Genomic DNA, 20601 nt, shown 5'->3' with positions numbered 1-20601 from the left:
CAGGAATGTTTGTTATCATCAAAATTATAATCCTCGAATCTAGATTTGTAATAAGAGAAAGCAGTATAAAACATAATAATATTTATTATTATCGAAATTATAGTGCTTGAATACGATTTATAAATACCTTCACTTGAAGAGTTTTATAATCCATCACATCATCTTGAATTATTCAAACCTAGGAAGAGGCACCATAACCCAAATATATTAGTAAATCCTTTCCTTGTGTTAGATATTTTTCTTGTGGCATGCTAGGATATATCTCCCACACTTGCACAATTCATCGTAGAACATATTTGGTGTGGAGACCAAAGATTAAAAATTTATAGTATAACATGCATGCATTTCATTCTTTTTTCCATAAGATGGGATCCAAACTTATTTGGGTTCCCAAATCTAACATCTAATGATTTTGTAGGAATGCTCACACAAAAGGATTTGTGAGAGCATGTGGTACCTGGATAGTGGATGTTTAACGCACATGACTGGAGATGTAGATTAATTCATTTCATTGAAGGCCAGGGTAGGAGGCAAGATGACACTTAGAGATAATACCTCTAGGAGAGTGGTTGGGTCAGGTATAATTAGAAACTCTAAAAATTTTATTAATGAAAATATTTTACTAGTAGATGGTTTGAAACATAACCTACTTAGCATAAGCTAACTTTGTAATAAAGGATTTAACATTAAAGTTTTGTCTACCAGCTGCAAGATTAGCTTAAATGGAAATTACTATGCTGAAAATAAAAAGAAAAAATAATATATACATGCTTGATATAAAATGTGTTGAACTTGCTGCTTTTTTTTTACTAAAAACTATTACTGATGAATCTTGGTTATGACATAGGAGATTGAGTCATGTAAGCATGAAAAACCTTAGGAAAATCACTCAATAAGACTTAAGACTTAGTGAGAGGAATTCCTATACTAGAGTTCAACAAGCACCACTGTTTGATGTTTGTCAATTAGGGAAATAAGTTAAATCCTCTTTCCACTCAATCATGATATTAACACTAGAAAAACTTAGAAGTCCTACACATGGATTTCTTTGGACATGTCAGCATTGTAAGCCTAGGAATGAAGTTCTTTTTTTTTAAGAAGCAATATATGAATTGATAACTAAAATGGAAAGAACAAAGTACTTCCTAATGATTCCTCCTTTAACAATTCAGCAAAGGAAGGAGGAACCTTATTTGACCCTATATCATCCCAATAAAAAGAAGAAAAAAATAGCATAGTTAGCACATAAATTTGCTAACTTATTACAACTCCTCTCTATAAAATAAAAAATCACATAATTAAAATCCCTAACAAAAGAAATGTCTTCTACTCCTTTTCTACCTCTTGTAAATGAATTTTGTATGAGCTTGATTTTGTTGGCATTGTCACCTTCAATAATGATGCCTTTATACTCCAACATCCAATCTTTAATCACCTATTTAAAGGCCTTTATAGCAAGAAGCTCCAAATGTGATATATCCTAATGAAAACAAGCTTTGCCAAAAGCTAAAAGAAACCTTCCTTTGTGATCTTGGAAGACACCACCTACCCCACCATTGTAAGATGGTAATAAGGATGCATATACATTCACTTTGATCCAATCGGGTAGAAGAGGATGCCAAATGTTTTCCAACAGTAAGAGTTGATTGGCAGCCAACCATCCCGAATTATTCCAATTAAAAGCATTACAAATTGCTACCTAATTAACCAATTTAACTGCTATAAACACTACAATCCTCTCAGATTTTCCATGAACCAACTCATTCCTGCACTTCCAAGTAAATTACATAGCATTCCAAAATAAATTTACCAAAAAGGAATTATGAATAGACATCCACTTCCAGCTATCTTAAAAATAGGTAAGAAGTGGTATTTCGAAGCCCCACTTATTTAAAGGTTGATGAACCTCCTTAAGCTTCTTAAAACTTACAGTCACATGCTCTCTATCTTCAACTTCATTACACCCTCTTGAACATAAGAAGTTATTCATTTGCAATCTCTTGTATGATGAGAATTGAAAGGTAGGTAAAGCATTATTCAATAACCTCCACCAAAAGTTCTCCACCCGAGCATTAAGCTTTGCCTTCTTCAAACATTTCCAGTATTTATAATCTGGAAAATTTTTCTCCCTAGCCGAAGTTGCCAGCGTTGAGATAGATTTCCCAGATTTTTCTTGAATAAGCTCAAGCTTGTCTTCCTAATTATTTGAGTAGATTTCAAGTTTACTAATTTGTTCTACCAGCTCACTTCCAAAATTCTTCTTCAATTCAACAATATTCCATCTTACTTTCAAAATGAAGTAGCTTACATCTCTGTTTCCAAATTACAATCTTTAGGAACCACAAACATTGGCCACATGTTTAAACTCTTATCCATGATCCATATATCATTAAAGATATAAATTGAGTTCCCATTTGCTATCTTCCATCTCACAATTGGTTTAAGAAACTTGCCTCCATCCTTTATTAACTTCCAAGTCAGCGAACTAGTTTTCTTCCCAGCACTATAATCCCAAATTGAACCATATTTTGGGTACAAGGCCTTATGCAACAATGATTCTTTGTCTTGAACATACTTCTATGCATGTTTTTCTCTTAAAGGGCCAACCTTGAAAGAGATCTAATTTTTAGGAAAGCAACTTGCTCATTAGAAATCAATTTTGGAATAATGTAAGAAAATATATTCAACAAAACTTTGGCCGCTATTTTGTAAACAGTTTTGCGCAAGCTGATTGGTCTGTAATTGGATGGTGTCAAAGGATTACTTACTTTAGGAATCAACACAATAACGGTTTCTTTATAACTCTCACACATTTCAGTTGTAGAAAAAAATGCTTCAAAGCCTTCCATAAATCATCTTTTATATTTGACCAATAACTTTTAATAAAGGAGTATGATATGCCATCATTCCCTGGTGCAATGTATCCCTCGAATTGGTTGTTCTCACTCTCCACTTCATCTAAAGAGAAATATTAATTTTTATCCTCCTCATCCAAACATCTCCATGGTTTGGTCCATCCGTCCAAAGAACAATCCCTTTCACGCCATTTTCCATTGAAAATTCTGAGCAGAACTTTTTCAATCCGATGTTAGTCCTCCACGATATATCCATCTTCATCTTTTATGTTGATAATAAAGTTAGAATTTCTCCTTGCACTAGCAAAGGACTAAAAAAATATGGAGTTGCAGTCTCCCTCTACCATCCATTTAACTTTCGCATGTTGCCTCCACCAAGTGTTTAGGCAAAGCAAAGTTGAATTCAGCTCATTAATTTTAGATTTCAGGCTCCAAATATCTTCACTTGATAGGAAACCATCATATGCTTCTTTCAGTTGAAGTTCCAAGATTTCTTTCTTTAGTGTCTACTTTTGCTGATTTAAACACTTCAATTTGGCTCTACTCCAATAAAATATAGATTTCAAAGCTCTCTTCAACTTGTGATTATGAATTTGAGAGAAGCTCACACCGGTTTTCATATTCCATGACTTCCACACCATAACAATCGAGGCCGAAAAAGAGGCCCATATGTCTTCAAATTTAATTAATTATTTAGTTAAATGACAAACTCCAAAAAGATTTAACAAAATAGGACAATGATCCGATGCCACTCTTGGTAGGTGCCTAACCACCAAACGATGAGACAAACTTAAAGCTGGAGAATTCATAAAGCATCTGCCCAACCTTTCAAGGATCCGATCAGTACCCGATTTATTATTACACCATGTAAATTTTGGGCCAACACAACTAACCTCATGAAGGTCATTATAAGTAAGGAATGCTTTCGTTTCTTTAAGACCCAAGGAGAAAGTAAATCTTCTTCCTCCTCTCTTATCATCCTTAGAAAGTAGACAATTGAAATCACCACCTACTACCATAGGAAAATCAATACTAGGGCATATGCTTCCAACCTCTCCCAAAGAATCCTTCATCTATAAACATATTTACTACTATAAATGTTAGCTACCCTCCATCTAAGTTTGTTAGCAACATCCAAATCACCAATAACAAATTGTGAAGAGTACTCAAAAACACTGAAAGTAGCCAAATAGTTTTTCCATATCACCACAATACCTCCAGATAACCCTTCCGAGGAAACATGAAAATAGTCCCAACTAGTTCCAATTAAAGAGCTAACATCACTACTTTTAATAGAGGCCAATTTTGATTCCAACAACCCGCAAAAAAAACATCATGGTCTTTCACCTCCTCCTTGAGATATAGAGAAGCTGTCCTTTTACTAGCTCCTCTAGAATTCTAAAATACTTTTGAAGCCTTTATTGGATAAGAGGGGAAGAGTTCCTCACTTTCTCCCTTATATCACAATCCACTCTTCTACTTCTAGTAACCAATTTAGTTGGCCCCAATCCTTTCAACTGCCTAGCACCATTCTTTTTAATAATAGTAGAACCCCCTTCATTACTATTTAACTCGACATTTATCATAAAAAATTGATTTGCTATGTCATCACAACATTTAGTTTGCTTAATAACTAACTCCCTAGGAGATTTTAACCATTTCAACAATCTACCCTTCCTCAAAAATAGCATTTAATACATAAAATTTATTATCAATAAGAAAAGTTCTATTTGAATTGAAAGCCATACCATTTACATTTTCATCAGACAATTGAAACTCCACACAGTTTTGAAATCCAACTCCATCCTTCACACCTCTTATATCTTCGGTTTGTACTCTTAAAATTCCAGTAATTAATTTCGAATTCGTCTTCACATCAGCATAAAGACTCTGTCTAGCAACCTCCAGATTTTTCTCAGCAAAAAGGATCTTTTCAGCAACTTCACGATTTCCATTTCTTGTACCAGACTTGTTCCTTTCCACAACAACAGAAACCTTATAACAATAGAATTAGTTTTTATAGATTTAGGTATCTTCTTAGCAACTTTGATTAACTGTCCTTCAGAACACTTTAGAGCATCACCATTAGTTAACTGATGTCCCTTGAAATTAAAATTTTTATTTTTGAAACTCTTCTTTCCATAATTCACATGGACCCAAAGTCCATAACCTTATATATCAGCAACTTCAACATCCACATTCCTAGCTTGATTTCCTATGTTAACCTAAGCTTGGAAAGATGCGAATCCACTTCCCGCACAACTATTTTTCAAATGACCTATCTTCCCACAAGTGAAATAAAATGTAGGTAATATTTCAAATTCAATACTTTGGTAGAATTTACCAATAAAACAGCCCACACACCCAAATGTAATTTTTCATCAAGTTTAACTCGGACACAAATTCTTGTGAATTCTCTTCTACCCCACTAGAACATGTTTCCATCAATCAAATAAGGATTACCCACCATGGATACAATCCTACACATATTAATCTCATCTTAGCACTGTAACGGGAGATTAGGCAATTGAATCCGTATAGGAGCAGTCAGGCCTTTGATGGAAGTAGGTGAAAATTACAGTGACCACCTATCCATTCCAACTATATTATCATTAACATATCACATTCTAGTAGTAAAAACCTTATCCATGGGTTTTGGATCATCAAATGCACTAAGAACCCAACCCATTTCAAGTAAGGTCAAATGAAATTTGCCAAATACACCCCATTGCCTTCTCAACTCCATACTTATGATATCAAAAGGAATATTATCACCAAAGATTTTGATTACCAAAGATTTATGAAGTTTGTTTGAGTTTTCCAATTCATTTCCAGTATGCAACTTCACTACTGATCCATTTTCAGTGAATCCTTCACCGAATTTTAGATCTATTACTTTTATGTTGGACTTTTTGCTCCAAGCATTATTCATCACATTACTAAATTGTAGTTTAGGAACATCCAACTCTTAGTTGTCAAATTGCAATTATCCAGTTCACATGATTAACAGTTCCAAACTTTGTTAAGGTCCAAAATTGAATGATTTAAACAGGTATTTCCTTGCATATTATTTTTAACTAAAACATCATTTTATACCAAAGCATCCAAATTATGGACAATTGAAATAGAAACTGACTTCAATTCAATCTTCTCAGCATCTCCAACCATAGTAGCATCATTTTCACAGACCTTAGGAAAACCATTTTTGATGGAATCAAATTTTGAAGCTGGAGAAGATAATCAACCAAACTCAACATTAACAAAAATATTGGAATTCCTGGCCTCATTCACAGTATAATGATTTTGAACAAGACTTTCGAACAAAACATTATTCAACTTCCCTAAAACTTCAAATTATTTTTTAGCATTCAATAATACTCTTGCATTTATAATTAGTGTACGTTCCTTCTTAAACTTCATTTTTACATCATGATCAAAATTCAAATCCCTAAAAGTAGGAGAAGATGAAACTGCTACCAGTCTAGACAAATTCTGATATGGAGCGGAGGGTGGGCGAACATTGAAGGAGCCACTAGAAGAAGTTCACTGAAAACCCTCTGACGTCATCAGAACCAAGCTAAAAATGCACAAAGAAGGAATTCAAATTCCATCTCTCACCAAGAAAAATTGAGCTTCTCTTACCATAACCGATTTAAAATGGGTTGAATGATTAAAAGGAGTGAAATTCTTTAGGAATATGATAGTTGATGATTATTTGAGGTTTGTTTGGGTTAGATTTCTTTCTCATAAAAGTGAATCATGCGAGGAGTTTAGGTCTTCTTCCACTTGGATTTAGAGGAAACTAGGTTATAAAATTTTAACCATTCATAATAACCATGGTGGAGAAATTAAGAATGAGAAATTTGAATCTTTCTGTAAGGAGCATGGGATAGATCATAATTTTTTAGCTCCTAGAACCCCTCAAAAGAATGGGGTTGCTAATAAAAAAGAATAGGACCGTGGTAGAAGCCACTAGAGCCATATTAGCTGAATACTCACTTCTTAAATACTTTTAGACATAAGTGGTGAATACAATATGTTATGTTCTGAATAGGATAAATGTTAGAACAAAGATGTACAAGACACCCTATGAAACCTTTAAGGGTAAGACATCCAGCCTCTCTCACCTTCATGTCTTTGGATGTAAAGTGTTCATTCTGAATAATAGAAAATCTCTACAAGGAAAATGTTACCCTAAATATAATTGAGTGTTTCTTAGTTACTCAAGTGTTGGGAAATTCTATAGAACTTTAAATAAAAGAGCACTTGTAGTTGAGGAGGCCACTCATGTTGTATTTGATGAATTTAATAATCCTGGAGGGTCTAGGGTATAAGAAGAAGAGGTTATAAAAGTCACCCAAGGATTAGAATATGCAAATATGGAGGAAAGGGTAGAACCTTAAAACTCACTGCCTAGAGAATTGAGATATTCTTTAAGTCATCCAAAAGAAATGATCTTAGGAGACCCATCTGAAGGTGTTAAAATTAGGCATAGACTTGAAAAAGAAGTAAACCACTTTACCTTAATTTTAATGACTAAACCCACCAACATAATTCAAGCCCTATCTGATGAATTATGGATCCTTGCCATACAAGAAGAGCTAAATCAAATTGTGGCATAATGCTCAGAAACTTGTTAAAAGACCTAAGGAACAGAGCGTGGTTGTAACTTAATGGGTTTTCAAAAATAATATGAATGATTTTGGTGTAGTGTGTTGCAAATTTGGACCCAAGTATTATAATTTTGATGATAAAACATATTATTATTTCTTGATTATTACTATTTTTACATATCTATTTTATTTGTCTTATTCACTAACTTTTTAGGTCCATAAGCTCACTTGCAATGAAAATCAACTCAAGATAGGGTAATCTAGGATTGAGTCAACATGTAAATTCTATTCGAATACATCTTTTACCTTTTTTTGAGTTAAATATACTATGATGGATCCTAAAGCTAAGTAACCTTGCACACAGACAATCACGGGAAAAAATTTGGTGAGTTAAAGTTTTTTTTTTTTTTTGATCATATTATACAGGATGATTTCAAATTGTCCAAGATGATCAGTTAAAAATAAAAACCCTAATTAGGGCATCCTTTTAAGATGAGATAATTAACTAATCATACTAGACGATGCAGATTATCTAGGACGATTAGTTATATATGTGAAATTCAGCTGCCAATAATATCTTAAGTATGTTTTTTGAAATAGTAATTTTTGTCTAATCATCTTGGATGTTGCAAGACAATCATGCCTAAATTGATCCAATAATTAGGATAGTAATTATGGTTAGATTATTCAATCAAATAATATAGGACGATCCATCTAGATAATATTGGACAATTTAGTTGGTAAACCATAACTTTAACCTAATCATCTAGGAGCATCATTCTGGATATCCTGAGATGTTTTTAGGATAATATGGAGATCACCACTCATGATTCAATGTCATACTGGGCAATAAATATGTTATTTTGAACTAATAGTCCTAGATGATTGCAAGATTATGCAGGATGATCTATACAAATACTTGTACTTATCATACAGAGCAGAGGTAATTGTCCTGGCTGATAAGGATATTTTGTACTAATCAGATAGGAAGATATGTCAATCATCCTAGATGATTAGTTGTGCAGAATTGAAAATTAGGATTTTTTGGAGCTCTTATATATAAGCTTAAGAATTTTACCTTTAAAATATCTTTTGTTAAAGTTCTAACCTAAGGGAGCTTAGTGAAGGAGAAGGTGAGTTTTGGAGAGAGAGGTAGAATATTGTGAGGGTGAGCTTGTGAGGGGAATCACAAAGGATGCTCCAAGCAAGGATTCATTCATCTTCTTCAAGCTTCATCCTTAGATCCTTGGTGTCTCTAGGGAGACAATCATCAACATCATATTAAGTTCTCTACCTACTCTAGGAGAGAGTAAAAGGATTTTAAGTTCTCTGCGTAAAAGGATTGTAAGTTCCCTACCTTCACCAAGAGGGTGGAAAAGGATTTAAGGTTCTCTGTCTCACCAGGACGGTGGAAAGATTTTGTAAGGGCTTCTCCGGCTTGGTTTGTTAGCAAAAGGAGAGTAATTGAAGGTTTAGTGTAAATCTTTGAGAGGGTGTCTCCAAGGAGTGGACCTAGACCAAGTTGACCGAACCGCTATAATCTTATGTTCTTTCTTTTTACTTTTTCACATTTTAATTTCTGCACATTAATTTTTTGTGGTTGATTATATGATTAAAATCTATGATTTTTTTTATTAATAGCTTCTGCATCAAGAGTTGATCTTATTTGTTTTAAAATATTCAAAAAGGTTTTAAATTTTATTTTTCTTATTTTTAAAGAATTTTTAAAACTAAAAATTCACCCCCCTCTTGCTTGGCCTCAGGCTAGTTCATAAGAGCTTAACAAACCTAACAAATTTTTAAGTGGTATCAAAGAAGGATTCTTGAAATCAAGTTTTAGAAAACTTTTAAATTTTGATCCATGGCTAACTTTGGAAATAGAAACACCGCGGAAGGTTATTCAATCACTTTACTTGTACTTATCGTATAGAGCAAAGGTAATTATCCTAGCTGATAAGGATGTTTAATACTAATCGTACAGGAAGATATGTAAATCATCCTAGATGATTAGTTGCACATAATTGAAAATTAGGATTTTTTGGAGCTCTTATATATAAGCTTCAAAATTTTTCCTTTAAAATATCTTTTGTTGAAGTTCTAACCTAAGGGAGCTTAGTAAAGGAGAAGGCGAGTTTTGGAGAGAGAGGTAGAATATTGTGAGGGGGAGCTTGTGAGGGGAATCACAAAGGATGCTCCAAGTAAGGATTCATTCATCTTCTTGAAGCTTCATCCTTAGATCCTTGGTGGCTCTAGGGAGACAATCATCAACATCAGATTAAGTTCTCTACCTACTCTAGGAGAGAGTAAAAGGATTTCAAGTTCTCTGCATTTTCTGGGAGGGAGTAAAAGGATTCTAGGTTCTCTGCCTTCACCAGGAGGGTGGAAAAGGATTTAAGTTTCTCTGTCTCACCAGGATAATGGAAAATTAATTTTTCTTTGGCAGCAAAAGGAGAGTAATTGAAGGTTTAGTGTAATACTTTGAGAGGGTGTCTCCAAGGAGTGGACCTAGGACAAGTTGATCGAACCACTATAAATCTTGTGTTCTTTCTTATTACTTTTTCACATTTTAATTTCTGCACATTAATTTTCTGTGGTTGATTATATGATTAAAATCTATGATTTTTTTTATTAGTTGCTTCTGTATCAAGGGTTGATCTTCTTTGTTTTAAAATATTCAAAAAGGTTTAAAATTTTTTTTCTTATTTTTAAAGAATTTTTAAAACTATAAATTCACCCCCCCCCCTCTTACTTGGCCTCGGGCTTGTTCATAAGGGCTTAAAAAACCTAACAAACTTTCAAGTGGTATCAAAGAGGGATTCATGAAATCAAGTTTTAGAAAATGTTTAAATTTTGATCCATGGCTAACTTTGGAAATAGAAACACCCGGAAAGTTATTCAATCACTTTACCACCTCTTTTTGATAATATATCATTTGATTTTTGGAAAACTTTCATCTCCACCTTTTTATAATCAATTTATTATCGCATGTTGAAGCTTATTAAGGATGGATATTCTGCACCGTTTAAACTTATTGATGGCATAAGAAATGAACTTCCTTTTATTGAATGGACTTTTTATTATAAAGATCAATCACTAATGCTAAATGTTTGAACTATTTTTCTATGTCTTAAAATTTGAAGATTAGATGCGTGTTTCCACTTATTCTATTGGAAAAAAAATTTGGGATAGATTATGCATAACTTATAAAGGTACAAATGAAGTTAAATAATCTGAGCTAAACATTCTTTTGCATGATTATGAACTTTTTTGCATGAACCTAGCGAATCAATTTCTAAAATATATACTAAGTTTGCACAGATTATTTCATCCCTGCATACCTTAGGAAGTGAACTCACAAACTATGAAAACGTTGACAAAATTCTGAGATATTTTCCTTATTCTTATGATGCCAAAATTGCCACCATTACTAAATTGAAAGATCTGAATGTTTATTCAATTGATAACTTACTTGATCACTTATTACTTACGAGCAAGGAGTGAACCAAGGGTAGCTTGATGCAAGTTAGAAACAAAAAGAGAAAATGTAGCCTTGAAGGCTATTGATTCTAACACTGACTCTTCTAATTCTTAAAATAATGATATTGATTTAATAAAAAAGCAAAATCATCATTATAATTGGAATAAAGGTAGGAATAATAGAAATTCTAAAGTGTCTTATGATGTTATTTGTTTTGAATGAAGGAAGCTAGGGCATCTGAAGTCTGACTATCCAAATTTGAAAGCTCACCTAAGTAAGGAGAAGGGTGAAGAAAAGCCTAAGTTTAGGAAGGACAAAAAATGGATCCAAAAGGTTTTGGGCTAACTCAACATTAGACTATTCTAAAATTGAAGTAGAAGTGAAGGTAACAAACCTATACTTAATGGCCAATGAACATCTTGAATACTATGATTAAGAAAATGTATATGAGCTTACTTATAATCAATGACTTGAAGTTTCTAAAAAATTCATTATTCATATAGGAAGCTCAAGAAATTGCATGCTAGTCTCAAAATTGAATTTTTAAATCTGCAAAAAGAGCATGAAATTCTAAGAAAAAATCATCATACTCTCGATAGAAATTCTATAACTTTATTGGATGAATTTTACTCATTGAATGCAAAGCATCTTGATTTAACTGATTAGCATGATTCCTTGAAAAGGTTACATGTTTACCTAGGAAATGAATACAAAAGATTAAAAAAATCTTGCTTTGAAAGTTGAAAATGCAAATCTTAAAAGTACAAAATAATTTTAACAAATCAAAATAAATGCTTTGAAAGAAAATAAAAAATGCCTTCACTTGAAGAGTTTTACAACCCATCACAATAGCATGCATCATTCAAACCTAGGAAGAGGCACAATAACCAGAAGAGTGGCGGGGTCATATATAATTGGAAACTCTAAAAATTTTATCATTGAAATTATTTTACTAGTTGATGGCTTGAAACATAACTTTCTCAGCATCAGTCAGCTTTGTGATAAAGGCGTTAGCATAAAATTTCTCTCTACCAGCTGCATAATAAGCTTAAATAACAATATTATTTTGCAAGAAAAAAGGATCAACAATGTTTATATGCTTGATTTAAATAATATTGAATGTGTTGTTTCATTTTACTTAAAAATAATTACTAATGAATCTTGGTTATGGCATAGAAGGCTTTGTCATTCAAGCATAAAAAAACCTTATGAAACTCATCCAAAAATACTTAGTGAGAGGAATTCTCAAACTAGAGTTCAAAAGACCACTTGTGTGATGCCTGTCAGTTAGGAAAATAAATTAAATCCTCCTTCTACAAAATTAAAGATATTTCCACTAGCAAACCCTTAGAAGTCCTTCACATGGATCTCTTTGGACTTGGCAGCACTATAGGCTTAGGAGGGAAAGTTTTTGGGTATGTGATTTTTTATGATTATTTAAGGTTTACCTGAGTTAGATTCCTGTATCAAAAAAGTGAATCATTCAAGAAATTTAGGAACTTGTCCACTTGGATTTAGAGGAAGTTAGGTTATGAAATTGTAATAATTCATAGTGATTATTGTGGAGAATTTGATAATGAAAATCTAAATCCTTCTATAAAGAGTAATGGATAGATCACAACTTTTCATTTCTTAGAACCCCTCAACAGAATGGGGTAGCTGAAAGAAAGAACATGACCATGGTAGAATCCGCTAGAGATATGTTAGCTTAATACTCAATTCTTAAATACTTTTGGACAAAAGCAATAAATATAACATGTTATGTTCTAAATAGGGTAAATGTTAGATCCATATTGAATAAGACATCCTATTAGATCCTGAAGGGTGGGACACCTAACCTCTCTCACCTCCATGTCCTTAGATGTAAAGTGTTTATTCTTAGTAATAAGAAATCTAAACTAGGAAAGTTTGAACCAAAATTTGATAAAAGAGTGTTCCTAGGTTACTCAAGTGTTGGGAAATCTTATGGAGTCTTTAATAAAACAACACTAGTGGTTGAGGAGACCCCTCATGTTATATTTGATGAATATGATAATTCTGAAGGGTCTAGGGTTGGAGAAGAGGATGTTATAGAAGTCACCAAAAGATTAGAATCTTTAAATATGGAGGAAAGGATTGAACTTGAGAACACATTTTCTTGAGAATTGAGATATTCTTCAAGTCATCCTAAAGAATTAATCTTAGGAGACCCATTTGAAGGTGTTAAAATTAGGCATGGACTTAGAAAAGAAGTTAACTACTCTTCCTTCATTTCAATAACTGAACCCACCAACCTAAATAAAGCCCTATCTAATAAATTCTGGATCCTAGTCATGCAAGAAGAGTTAAATCAATTTGTTAGGAATAATATTTGGGAGCTAGTTTAAAGGCCTAAGGATCAAAGTTTGGTTAGAACTAAATGGGATTTCAAAAAAAAAAAAAAGAATGATTCTAGAGTAGTGGTGAGGAATAAGGTAAGATTGTGGATAAGTGGTATAATATAATAGAAGAGATCGATTTTTAAGAGGATATTTCCCCTGTAGCTAGATTAGAAGCTATTAGAGTGCAATGCGCCTTTGCTTATTTTAAAGGATTCAAATTGTATCAAATAGATGTTAAGAGTTCCTTTCTAAAAGGGGTAATAAAGGAAGATGAGTATGTTGAACAGCCCGAGGCTTTAAAAATTAACAATTTTCCAATCATGTGCTCAAATTAAAAAAGGTATTATATGGACTTAAACAAGCACCCAGGGCATGGTATGAAAGGCTAAGCACATTCCTATTAGAAAGATCTTTTGTTAAGGGGAGCGTAGACCTCACCATATTTCTGAAGAATATAGGAGATAACTTACTGATTCTTTAAATTTATGTTGATGATATTCCATTTGGATCTTCTATTAAAAATGCATGTTATGAATTCTCAAGAATAATGAGTAAAGAATTTGAAATGAGTATGATGAGAGAACTGACTTACTTTTTGGGGTTTAGCATAAGGAAGAAGGATGATGGGGCTTTCCTCAATCAATCAAAATACATTAAGGACATCCTTAAGAAATATTAGATGGATAAAGCCAAGCCAATCAACACTCCCATGAGTTCAACTGTTTAATTTGATAAGGATTCAAATGGTAAGTCTGTTAATCAAAAGAAATATAGAGGGATAATTGAATCACTTCTCTACTTGAATACTAGCAGACTTAATATTATCTTTAGTATTTATCTCTATGCTAGATTTCAGGCTGATCCAAAAGAGTCTCACTTGACCACTTTTAAGAAAATTTTTAGGTATATTTTAGGAACTCTTGACTTTGGAATCTGCAACCCTAGGCATAGCAAATCTTTTGTAATCATAGGATATTTTGATTCAAATTTTATAGGATGCTGAGTTGATAAAGAAAATACTTCTGGAACTTATCAATTAATAGGACAATCCTTAGTCTCGTGGTCCAGTAGAAAATAAAACTCAGTTTTCTTATCCATTGCTAAAGTTGAGTAGATTAGCTTAAGAAGTTGTATGGCCCAAGTTCTCCGGTTAAAGCAATAAATTCTTGATTTAGGTTTACCTTTAGGCATAATTTCAATCTTTTATGATAACACTAGTGACATCTACATTTCAAAGAATCCAATCCAACTCTCCTTGATCAAACATATTGACATAAGGCATCGCTTCATTAGGGACTATGTTACTAAAGTAGATATAGAGCTACACCATCTAGCCACTCAAAACCAACTTGCTAATATTTTTACTAAACCACTAACCTTTGAAGTTTTTAGAATCTTGAGAACCATAATAGGTGTAATAGATATTAATGCTTGAAATCGTTGTTTTCTATCCTCTGATATTTCTTTTATTTTATATTTTATATTTTTATGTTTTTTTTTTCACTTCAATTTTTTCTTTATCAATGGTCACTATTGGAATGATATATTTTCCTTACTTTTGGTTTTAAAAATTTATAAGTAATGATTGACCTCCCTAAATCAGTTAAAGAAAGAAACATCGTTAATTGTTTCTCTTCCGCTAACTCCTTTAGCAGTGTAATTTTATTTTTGCAGCAAAAATATATTTGAGATTAAAAATTGGACTTTAAAATTGAGATCTTTTTAATCTTTATACATTAATCTATCTCATATGAATAATGTTCAAAGTCATTAAATAAATTTCAAGTTTTCTTGATGAGGTTTTTTCATTTATCATATGAAAATGATTCTTCTCTGTGATTTACTCTTACTTATATTATAGATTAAGTTTTTCTTCTCTTATATCTGAAAGATATTCTAATAACTCAGATTCTTTCAAGGTTTCGAAAGGGAGCTAGCTCGCAAAAATAACAAGAGGCATAAAATGAGCCCTAAAGAAAACATAAAAGATGCTTAATGATCGCCAAATAATTGGAAGATAAAAAAGTGTATCAAAAATTAAAATATGTGCAAAGTGTCCCAAATAACTTACAAGAGGCACAAAATGAGCACACAAAGAAATAAGATTTGTTCTCTTTCAATCCTTTAAATCTTAGAAGAATTCTTGTGTCACTTGATATCTTCAAAAACTTGATTTTTGAAACTCATGATCATGATATATTATTCTATAAGATATTTTTTATGATATTAAGTTTTGAACATATTACTTTTATGAGTTAGATTTTTGTTTACAAAAGATTTTTACCCTGTAAGGAGTCAGAGCTGGGGTTAATAAGATCGGTTGTTCTACCATTTTCTAATCGATGTTAATTCATTTCTTACTAATTTTTAATTTAATCACAAGGGAAATTTATCATTTTTTAGTACTGATTGATAAAAAAATTGGTATTTGTTTTAATAATTGATTTTTTTATCATATTTTTTTTTATTTTGTTGTTTTTTTGGTATTTTAAATTGATTTTTTTTTATTCTACCTATTCATCCCTCTCCATTATTCAATCTTTCCAAAATACTTTTTTTATTCACATCATCCTAGATGATTCATATCATCTTGGATGATATGATCAAATTCTAACTAAATTATTGGTGGTCATCCTAGATGATTCCATCTTCATCCTAGACAATCCAAGTGGCAAAAATGGTTGAATGATTTGAATTCATTCAATATGATCCATAATTGCCAATCATCTTGAACGATCCACCTATTTATCCTGTATGATCTTTATAGTCAAAGATCGTATTGGCTGACTCCTCAAGACAATCGCCTGTGTCTAATCATCATGGATGATGTCTAATCTTCCTGGATGATGTCTAATCTTCCTGGATGATTTAACCATCTTTTTAACCAAATTTCTGGACAATATTATTGATTATGATCATCCTGGATGATCCTTCAATCTTTCTGGATGATTTTCCTGACCCTATATAAACAGTTGATTTGAATCATTTTTCTTCACTATAAAATCCTCCAATTCTTCCTCCCTATCACTCAAACTCTCAAATCTTGCCAACGGTTGGTAGTAAAAGGTCTCATGCACTTATCGGTAGCTCTTCTAGGAGTGCTATCGATCCTAGATTTACTGAAGCGATAGATGAAGCTTCTTCCATACTCTACAAAGCTACTAGCATCAACCATTTCAGGATCATCAACCAATCCACTCTAAACTTTTAAGTACTACACGTCTTTGCCAACACAACTCTTGGATTCATTTGGACCTTTGCCTTCTCTTTCAACCCCAAACTACTGTTCAAACTCTTTGCAAGCCTCTGCCTTAAATCTTATTTTACTACTCTAGAATCCTATATAAATAGAAGGCCTCTAGAGATAACCTATCAGGACTTCTATATATATCTTCACTTATCTACCAATTGTGACAAACTTCACATCTTAGCTTCTATTCTTAACTTCAATTGGACTCATGTTAACTATATTCTTTGGGAAACAAATGCTCACTCTTATAATTCCACTATCAATACCTTAGTCAAAGATACCCATACAATCCAGCACATCCTTCGTTACGCAATTATTCCTAAAGCTTGGACTAGATCCATATTACTCCTATCCTTTCACTCACCACCTACTACGTCATTAAAAGTATGAGATGCGCCAAGAGGGGAGGGGGGGTGGTGAATTGATATTTTAAAAAATTAATCCTAAATAGTAATAGTTCTATTTTTTTGTTTATTTTAAAAAGGATGACTTAACTATTAAAATGCAAAAGTTAATAATTTGATAATTATTGCAATAATGGTGATGAATTTTTTAAATCGCACAAAAAAATACTAAAATCAAATTTTCACCAAGAAGTTATAGCACGGTTAAATGTAAGAAAAGGAAAATGCAGAAATTGGAAAAAACACACCAGAAATTTTTATAGTGGTTAGGTCAACCTTGACCTATGTCCACTCCCTAGAGTCCTCCACTCCAAGATTTGCAGTACTCAAAAGCAATACTCCTTCTGCTCCCACAACAACGTGAAGAACCCTTTACAAAAACTCACTTTCATCTTCCCCGATGTGGCAGAATGCTAGATGCTATGCCACCCTCTCGGTGATGGCAAAGGACCATCTCATTTTTTTCCCTTCTGAAGAAAGTAAAGAACCTTCAAGGACTTTGACCATGAAGCCTCTTCCCAAGAGAGCTCCCCCAAGACTTACCCAGGCTACAAGTGGAGCATGCGTGAAGTAGGCTCAGAGCAACCGTGTGATCCCCTCACACTCCTTCTCCCTCATGCTCAAACTCACCTTTTCCTTCCTCTCACAAGCCCTAAATATTTTTAAAAAGCTCCCTCTCTAGAGTTCCTACAGTTGTCACGTTCCTCTCCCTTACCTTTAACAAATAAAAGCATTATTTAACAGGCTTCCAGAAATCCTAAAGATTTAATTTAGCCATTTCTATTCATACAGTATGATCATAGATTATACATTACGATCAATTAAAAATAGATTTCATCTTGGTATAAAGGAGTACAAGCAAGTAAAAAATTCTTAAGATATCATCTAGTACGATACAAAGTATGATATACTATATTTTTTTGTTCATACAGGACGAACGCTGGGACAACCAAAATTTATCTCTGTTCATCATTTGGTATAATCCAATTCATACTGTATGATCAGTTAAAATTATTCAGGTTGCCTTGTATGATGTATACATCATGAATACAATTAGTTTAAAAGTTAAGGTTTCATCTGGTACAAACTTTGGTATGACAAAAAATAGCCTTAGTTCATCATACGATAATCAAGGTCGCATAGTATGATTAGAATAAATCAAGGGTTTTTCACGTATGATCATTGGTATGACCAAATATAGCCTCAGTTCATAGTACGATATGGTTCAATTTGTACAGTACGATCACCAATTATTAATTAAGCCTTGATTTAATTGACTAATCACTTGGGTTAATTTTAGCAAGATTTCACATGTTCGTACAGTACAATTTGAATTGTATAGTATGATGTGTTCAAACTTTAAATTTTAGAAACTTTCTTAAATTAATATGGCTACTAGGGTTTAGTGTTGAAAACAAATTGAACAGTATGATCCCCATCATATAGTATGATTAGTTTATAGAAGTTGGCCGTTAAGCCGCAATATATCTTATCGTATGATTTAAAATCAAACAGTTTAATCTACATAGAAAATAATTTTTAATCTTCAAAAATAACTCTCCCCTGTGTGTATGCATGGTCACTAAATTTGAGTACACTATTTTGTTGTCAAACTCAAGAAACAAAAAAAAAGGTAAATAAAAAAAATGCAGACTCCTTCACATTCTATTCTACCAAGTTTGGAGTCTTCCGTTGTCTTGAGCAGTGTGTAATCTCCTTGAAATATTAGAACTCACATAAAAGAGTAGCATTCAAAATGTTTAATCAAGAATGAAATAATTCAATCAATATTATTTGTCATCATCAAAATCATAGACTAGGGATCCTGGATTGCAATAATCTCCCCATTTTTATGATGCCAAATAATATTAGTTAATATGCATGATAACATTTGTTTTTATTTTTATTTTATTAAAATAAATAGAAGAACATAGAAACATGAACAAAAACATGTATTTTATTTTAAACCACAAAAACTAAAATAGAATTCAAGAAACACGATATATAATTGAAAAGATATTAACTAAGTACAGATAACTTCACCCCCTTTTGAAATTACTAAAAAGAGGAGTAGCAAAGAAAAAAGTATTTAAATGATATCAAATAAAGACTTAGTCAAATCATGGATCCTAATTATATGGTGGAGGTGGTGGCCAAAGGAGCTCATGGATGGAGGCAAAGTGATGATCGATAGAAGTAAATCACTCTCCAAACCTTTGCATGTCATCCTCATGTTACTGGTGTTATTCGATGGATCCTGATCATTGAATAATGAAATCTTGAGGATAGGCAGGTGCTAGTCCTCTTGGTGGAGCAGGTCCTCCTATTGGAGTAGCCTCCCCTTCTTCATCAAAATTTGGCTCAGCATGCTTTCTCCCCCGATGAAATAAGATATGGAAAGAAGCATCTGTATAGAAAATATGGACATTATCTGGTTCACTAGGATAGGTCAACTGGTATTTGTGGAGAAGAATGTATCCTATGAGATGCCCTAGGGCTAAATCAGTTTCCTACGAGTGTTAGGATGGCGAATTTGAGTCATGTTCTGGATATAGTCAATAATCATGTCATCTTCATCAAATATAGTATTGGACATGATTAGGTAAGTGACAACAAATAGGATTGGGTTCAAGCCCATCCTATCTCCAGCTTTGGGTATTATGGATGTCCTAAGAACATATGGATGATGCAGGCATTTGTGCTAAGGACTGGATAAGAGGTTGGTGTTCGTTCAAAGCAATATTTTTAAGGAACATATTGATGGAACTCTAGATAAACTGATTTATTATAAAGGAGTGGGATCAAGGTCCTTCAGTAGAAAGACCGATATGTTCAGTGAGGTCTACTTTTATGATTTTGACATTTTGGCAGCGTTAAATAAAGTGAGGGTTAAGTTAACTAAATTGACCCTAAGGTTGGCAAGGAACTCATAGAGGAGCACAGAGTTAAACCAAAAGGCCAGGGTAAGAAGAAATTGAAGGGAAGTGGAAGAGAAGATGCTCATCACCTAAAAGTTAAGGGCTGCTTCATTGAACATGCGAGGATTGATCCTGCATGCTTTGAATTTATGGAAGGCATCCTCATCTTTTGCAGAAAGGAAATGATTGTCAGGGCAATGAGAGGAAGAGGAGCTTCCTGGAATGATTCAACCACATTTGCTTGAGCTAACCATTGAGTAGAAAAGTGTAGTGAAGAGCGGTTGAGTGAATTAAGTAGGTCCCCCCTCCTATTTATAAAAATTTTGACTATTTGTATAGTACAATTGCAGAATATATAATATGATTAAATAATTAATTCATTTGGACAAGCTGTCTTGAAAAGGTGGATGGAGGCAAAGTGATGATCAATCAAAGTAAATTGCTCTCCAAACCTTCACATGTCATCCCCATGCTACTGGTGTTATACAACGGATCCTGATCGTTGAATAATGACATCTTGAGGATAGACATGTGCTGGTCCTCTTGGTGGAGCAGGTCCTCCTGCTGGAGTAGCCTCCCCTTCTTCATCAAAATCTAGCTTAGCATGCTTATTTCCCCCGATTAAACAAGATATGGAAAGAGGCATCCATATAAAAAAATAAGGACATTATCGGGTTCACCAAGAAAGGTTATATAGTATTTGTGGTGAAGAATGTATCCTAT

The sequence above is a fragment of the Dendrobium catenatum genome, unplaced genomic scaffold, assembly GCF_001605985.2.
Source record: "Dendrobium catenatum unplaced genomic scaffold, ASM160598v2 fragScaff_scaffold_173, whole genome shotgun sequence".
Lineage (NCBI taxonomy): Eukaryota > Viridiplantae > Streptophyta > Magnoliopsida > Asparagales > Orchidaceae > Dendrobium > Dendrobium catenatum.
Note: the sequence above shows the minus strand (reverse complement) of the source record.